Below are 7,767 nucleotides of genomic sequence, written 5' to 3' on the forward strand. Positions count from 1 at the left end.
ACTGGTATTTGGAACTGTTCATAATTCCCTCTACCTTGACTAAGGCCCCTGTTCCAGCTGAAGAAAAACTGCCCCAAAACATGGTGCTACCACTGTGGGTATGGTGTTCTTTTGGTGATGTGAAGTGTTTTTTTTTTTTTTACGCCAAACCTATCTCTTGGAATTATGGTCAAAAAGTTTAACCTTGATTTCATCAGACATAACACATTTTCCCGCATGCTTTTGGGAGACTTCAGATGTGTTTTTGTAAAATTTAGCCAGGCTTGGATGTTTTTCTTCATAAGAAAAGGATTCCGTTTTGCCACTCTACCCCATAGCCCAGGCATATGAAGAATTGTCACATGTGCTTGGCAGATATTCCTGCAGCTCCTTTAATGTTGCTGTAGGCCTCTTGGCAACCTCCCTGACCAGTTTTCTTCTCGTCTTTTCATCAATTTTGGAGGGACGTCCAGTTCTTGGTAATGTCACTGTTGTGCCATATTGTCTCCACTTGATGACTGTCTTCACTGTGTTCCATGGTATATCTAATGCCTTGGAAATTCTTTTGTACACTTCTCCTGACTGATGCCTTTTTAACAATGAGACCCCTTTGATACTTTGGAAGCTCTCTGTAGATTGTGGCTTTTGCTGTAGAATGAGACTAAGAAAATACCTACTAGAACAGATGAACTTTGGGGTTAATCAGAGGCACTTTAAATTATGGCAGGTGTGTTCTGGCTTCTATTTACCAAGAGTCTGAATATGATTGCTTAATTCTGAACACAGCTACATCCCCTGTTATAAGAGGGTGTGCACACTTCTGCAACCACTTTTTTTATTTATTTTTTTATTTTTACCCCCCCCCCCAACTTAAAGATTTTAGTTTTGTTTTTAATTGAGTTGTACAGTTTATAGGTCACATTAAAGGTGAAAAAAGTTCTGAAATTATTTATATTTGTCTAATTTTTTTACATCACAGAAACATGCATATTTGTCACACTTAAATGATTCAGCTCAAATAAATTTTAATATTACATAACCCAAGTAATTACGGAATGCAGTTATAAATGATGATTTCATTTATAAAGGGGAAAAAGCTGTCCAAACATGCCCCTCCCCCTTGCTAAATCGTGAATGAACTGTGATTAACCATCGTTTCTGCAAAGCAGAGTTAAATTTCACTTGCCACACCAGACCTGTTGAATCAAGGAATCATTTAAATAGAAGCTGTCTTAACAAATTGAAGCATGCTAAAAGATCTAAAAAAGCAACACATCATGTGGCGATGTAAAGAAATTCAAGGACAGATGAGAAACAAAGTAATTGACGTGTCCGACCATCAGTTTGAGGATTACAAAGCCATTTCTAAGGACTCCAGCGAACCACTATGAGAACCATTATCCAGAAATTGAATAAACTTGGAACAGTGGTGAACCTTCCCAGGAGAGTCCAGCTTACCAATATTACTCCAAGAGAACGATGACAACTCATCCAGGAGGTCATAAAAGAGACCAGAACAATATCTAAAGAACAGCAGGACTCGCTTGCCTCAGTTAGCGTCAGTGTTCATGATTCAACAGTAAGCAAGAGACTGGGGAAAAAAATGGCATCCATGGGTTCCAAGTTGAAAGCCACTGCTGACCAAAAAGAACACAAATGCAGCTTCCGGACTTGGACAACATGCCATAATTGATGGAACCATAAATTCTACACCTTACCAGAAAACCCTGAGGAAGATTGTACAGCCATCAGTTTGAAACCTCAAATGCCCTTTGTGTTATGCAGCAGGACAGTGATCCGAAACACAGCAGCAAGTCCACCTTTTGGCTCAAAGAAAAACAAAATTAAGGTTTTGGAACGGCCTAGTCCAAGTCCGAAACTTAAATTTGAATGACCTTAAACAGGCTAGTTTGTGCTTGAAAACCCTCTAATGTGGCTCAATTTAAACAATCCTGCAAAGAAGTGTGGGCCACAATTCCTCCACAGCGATGTGAAAGACTTATTGCCAGTTATAACAAATGCTTGATTGCAGTTGTTGCTGCCAAAAGTGGCACAACCAGTTATTAGGTTTAAGAGGCAATTACTTTTTCCCCCAAGGGCCAGACTGGTTTGCACAGTTTTGTTCCCCTTAATAAATTCAATCATTTAAAAACTGCATTTTGTATTTACTCTGGTTATCTTTGTGTAATTATTTATTTTGCCATCTGTGTCCCATTGTGGAGATTTTCCCCATAGTCAAACAGGAAGCTAGAGAAAATCCCTGCAAATTAAGGGAATTCCGTGGGGACCCTCAAGTCACCAGAACTAAAGTTCCCATTGGAAGATTTCCTCTCCTACTTTTCTGGGGACAACCTAAAATTTGGGATTTTCTTTTACTTTCACTTTCAGTGATAAAAAGGACAAATAGAGAGGATGAAGCTCCTTAATGGGGGCACAGGTAGCAAAAAAAACTGACTGGTTCTAATCCCTCTCCACTATCCAAAACTAGAAAAAAACGTTTGTCTTCAGTTATACTTTAATCTTGAACTTGAGCAGAACATGAAATTTTGTCAACTCCAGCATAATATATAAGAGTGCGAGTCCAAGCCTTCGTTATAAGAAATAAAATATCCACAAAAGCTTAAACTTTATATTGGACCAAGCTAAAAAAGATAGCAGCTATAGTATGTCTGGGTTATGTCTAATTTACCATAATAAGGCTTCTGGTAATAGCACAAATATCAAGAGGGAGAGAGGATACCTTGTCTTCTACTGTCTTCTACCTGAAAAGAAAGAGGTCCGCTATATAAAGTATGATATGTTGAAATACTAACTTTTCTTTAATCCCGAGATGATTTAATCCCCCCCAGATCAGAACAAAAACGGTCATAAAGTTTGCCAGCACAAAAATATGAATAGTATGTCAATAACGCATATCAGTAATATGCCACACTGTGTAGATATGACTTTTAATGTACTATATATTTTTTTAGCGCTGGTATAATGGATACAACTATGTAGTGTCAATCCATCGAAGCATCACCAAAATCTAGGTCAGTGTAAAACCTGCCTGTCCAAGGCGCCCACGATGTCCTCTCCCGGGTGCAGGCCCTGGCATCTTCAGTAAGGGAATCTTAATTAAGTGAAGCCTTGCATATTAGAGTTCACGGGTACATTACGTATAGATTGTTGAGTTCAGGAGTGCACTAAGCACAAATTGCAGCGTTCATGGGTACACTAAGCACATATTTCAGAGTTCAGGAGTGCACTAAGCACAAATTGCAGCGTTCATGGGTACACTAAGCACATATTTCAGAGTTCAGGGGTGCACTAAGCACAGATTGCAGAGTTCAGGGGTGCTCTACATATTGCAGAGTTCGGGGTGCACTAAGCATAGATTGCAGAGTTTAGGGTGCACTAAGCACAGATTGCAGGGGTGCAATACATACAGGTTGTAGAGTTCAGGGGTACACTACATATTGCAGAGTTCAGGGGTGCGCTGTGCAGATTGCAGGCTTCAGGGGTAAACTACAGATTGCAAAGATCAGTGGTGCACTACGCACAGATTGTAGAGTTCAGGGGTGCGCTACACACAGAGTTAAGGGGTATACTACAGAGTTCAGGGGTGCAATACACACAGGTTGTGGAGTTCAGGGGTGTGCATAGATTGCAGGGTTCAGGGGTACACTACAGATTGCAAAGATCAAGGGTGCACTACGCACAAATTGTAGTGTTCAGGGGTGCACTATGCACAGATTGCAGAGTACACTAGACACATCTGTAATAGAGAGTTCAGCTCTTTTTCACAGTCTTGCCTCTGCATCTCCCATCCAAATTTCATTTTTACCCTGCCTTAGCTCACACATCCTTTCACTCCACTATCCTCATCTTCCCCCCCAAAAGCTCCACCATCTTCCACATGTCCTAGTCCTACGTTTGTAGCTCAACCACTGGCCAACTCCAGTACCCCGCTGCATAGTGTAGGTGGTTCCGCCTCTCTGCTGCAAGATCATCTAGCGGTGGTGTTGGCATCCATCCAGGCATTAGGCAGGGGTCCCAAAGGATGCATGCAGCCTCCTCTCCAGCTCATGACTGCATTGCACCCAGGTCACCTGCATCTCCCTGCACTCTTTGGAAGCTGCTCTGTAAATGAGATCTGTGGGAACTGCTGGAAAGCAAGCTGTCCCGTGTAAATTGAGAAACCAAGTTTCTTTGTTTACAAGGTTGAATATTTAGGAAAGTAAAAGTGAGGTTTTGGCTTTCTTAGGAGAATATCTATGTGTGCACAATTATTGGGCAACTAAGGATGAGCCCGATACGTTCGACTCGAACATCGGGTGTTCACCCATTTGTCGAATACCAAACATTATGGGGTATTCGCAGGAAATTCGAGCGCCCGTGGAATGCGCTATAATGAAGGGCGAAACCGTCAATGCACTGCGAGATTGCAGTGCATTAATGGCTGCTGATTGGCCAAAGCATACACCTGACCTGTTTGCTTTGGCCAATCACAGCACGCTCTGCTGTGAGAGCCATGCCCTACACTATGTAAGGCTGCTTAAATGACACGGGAAAGATGCGCTACTTTACAGCATACTAAGGTCACCCCCCCAGGCACAATATTTAAAGGAATATTTCATTTCTATTGTTTCACTTTAATCATTTTTAACCACTTCCCGACGGCCGTACGACTATATACGGCCGCAGGGTGGTCCTACTTCTCTGGGGCGCCGTCAATTGACGTCCGCCCCTTTCCGCGTTCCCCGTGCACGCTCCCGAGCGCGCAGCGGGGAACTTCTGTGCTGGCCGTGTCCCTTGGACACAGCCAATCACAGATCGCCGTGAACAGCCAATCGGAGTGGCCGTTTGCTAGGCGATCTGTGCAGCCAATGAGAGATGATCTCATATGTTTACATATGAGATCATTTCTCATTGCCGGCTCTCACAGACAGCGGTGCTGTCAGGGAGAGAGGAGACCGATCTGTGTCTCTTGTACATAGAGACACAGATCAGTCACCTCCCCCAGTCGCTCCCCTTCCCCCACAGTTAGAACACTATATAGGGAATACATTTAACCCCTTCCTCACCCCCTAGTGTTACCCCTTCCCTGCCAGTCACATTTATACAGTAATTAGTGCATATTTATAGCACTGATTGCAGTATAAATGTGAATGGTCCCAAAAATGTGTCAAAAGTGTCCGATGTGTCCGCCATAATGTCGCAGTCGCAATAAAAATCGCAGATCGCCGTCATTACTAGTAATAAAAAAATAATTCTGTCCCTTATTTTGTCGCTTATTGCGATTTTTTTTTTTACTAAAAATATGTAGAATACGTATCGGCCTAGACTGAGGATAAAAAAAATAAAAAAAAATAGAGCTATTTATTATAGCAACAAGTAAAAATAATTTTTTTTCAAAATTGTCGCTCTATTTTTGTTTATAGCGCAAAAAATAAAAACCGCAGAGGTGATCAAATACCACCAAAAGAAAGCTCTATTTGTGGGAAAAAAAGGACGTCAATTTTGTTTGGGAGCCACGTCGCACGACCGCGCAATTGTCAGTTAAAGCGACGCAGTGCCGAATCGCAAAAATTCCTCTGGGCAGGAAGGGGGTTTAAGTGCCCAGTAAGGAAGTGGTTAAAATCACTGCTGAAAAAAACATCAGTTTTTAAAACTTTTTTGCATTGATACATGTCCCCTGGGTCGGGACCCGGGTCCCCAAACACTTTTTATGACACTTACTTGCATATAGGCCTTTAAATGAGCACTTTTGATTTTTGTTGTCCGTGTCCCATAGTATTTAATGGTGTTCGCACACATTTTTTGCCTGTTCGCATTTTCTGGTGCGAACCGAACCGGGGGGTGTTCGGCTTATCCCTAGTTGACAATCAACTTTTTTTGCAGCAGCAACCACAGCCTCCCAGAAGGGCCCATGTCATTATTCTTTCATTTTTAAAGTGATTGTAAAGTCAGAAGGTTTTTTATCTTAATGCATTCTATGCATTAAGATAAAACGCCTTCTGTGTGCAGCAGCCCCCCTAATAGTTACCTGAGCCTGATCTTGCTCCAGCGATGTGCACGAGTGCCTCGTCTGTCCGAGACTCTCCCTGCCGATTCACTGAGGAACAGCAGCAGCACCATTGGCTCCCACTTCTGTCAATCAAAGTCAGTTAACCAACTGGGGCTCCGTGTCTGAATGGACACAGGGAGCTGCGGCTCTGCTCAGGTGCCCTCATAGCAAGCCACTTGCTGTGAGGGTACTCGACAGGAGGGAGGGGCCAGGAGAGTCGAAGAGGGACCCGAGAAGAGGATCTGGACTGTTCGGTCCAAATCCACTTCAACAGAGCAGGTAAGTATAACATGTTTATTATTTTTTTGGGAAAAAAAATGACACTTTACAATTACTTTAAGGCCTTTACTGGCTAGCCATTCATTGGGTACTTTGATGCATGCGATGGAGCACTTTCCTGCATAAATATCCTTGCCTTCTTTAACCACTTGCCGCCCGCCAATGACAGATTGACGGCGGCAAAGTGGTTGTACAATCCTGACCGGACGTCATATGACGTCCTCAGGATTCTAAGCCGCTGCGCGCCCCCGGGGGCGCGCATCGCGGCGATCGTTGTTGCGGGGTGTCAGTCTGACACCCCGCAACACCGATCTCGGTAAAGAGTCTCTCACGGAGACTCTTTACCACGTAATCAGCCGTGTCGAATCACGGCTGATCACGATGTAAACAGGAAGAGCCGTTGACGGCTCTTCCTCACTCGCGTCTGACAGACGCGAGTAGAAGAGAGCCGAACGGCTGCTCTCCTGACAGGGGGGGTTCGCGCTGATTGTTTATCAGCGCAGCCCCCCCTCGGATCGCCACATGGACCACCAGGGAAGCCCACCCTGGACCACCAGGGAAGGGCAGATCCAAAAAAAAAGGCTAAAAAAAAAAAAAGGCTGTAAAAAAAAAAAAAGGGCAGATCAAAAAAAAAAGGCTAGAAAAAAAAAAAGGCTGTAAAAAAAAAGCATTAAAAAAAAAAATGATGCCAATCAGTGCCCACAAATGGGCACTGACTGGCAACATAGGTTAATCAGTGCCGCCCCAGTGTCCATCAGTGCCGCCCCAGTGTCCATCAGTGCCACACTACAGTGTCCATCAGTGCCACCCCACAGTGCCCATCCATGCCCAGTGCCCACCTATCAGTGCCCATCTGTGCCACCCATAAGTAGCCATCAGTGCCACCCATAAGTGCCCATCTGTGCCGCCTATGAGTGCCCAGTGCCGCCTGTGTGTGCCCATCAGTGCTGCCTATGTGTGCCCATCAGTGCCGCATACAAGCGCCGCCAATCAGTGCCACCTCATCTGTGCCCGTCAGTACTACCTCACTGATGTCCATCAGTGCCATCTCATCGGTGCCCATCAGTGCCGCCATATCAGTGCCCGTAATTGAAAGAGAAAACGTACTTATTTACAAAAAATGTAACAGAAAAAAAAAAAACTTATTTTTTTTCAAAATTTTCAGTCTTTTTTTAGTTGTTGCGCAAAAAAAAAAAAATCGCAGAGGTGATCAAATACCACCAAAAGAAAGCTCTATTTGTGGGAAAAAAAGGACGCCAATTTTGTTTGGGTACAGTGTAGCATGACCGCGCAATTGCCATTCAAAGTGCGACAGTGCTGAAAGCTGAAAATTGGCTTTGGCAGGAAGGTGTATACGTGCCCTGTATGGAAGTGGTTAAAGATGCAGACTTTTCCCTGTACCACTGCTTGAAGAAAGTGTCTTTTAACAACTGGCAGTAGGTTTGGGAGTTGATTTTGAG

The sequence above is a fragment of the Rana temporaria genome, chromosome 7 (genome assembly GCF_905171775.1).
Source record: "Rana temporaria chromosome 7, aRanTem1.1, whole genome shotgun sequence".
Classification (NCBI taxonomy): domain Eukaryota; kingdom Metazoa; phylum Chordata; class Amphibia; order Anura; family Ranidae; genus Rana; species Rana temporaria.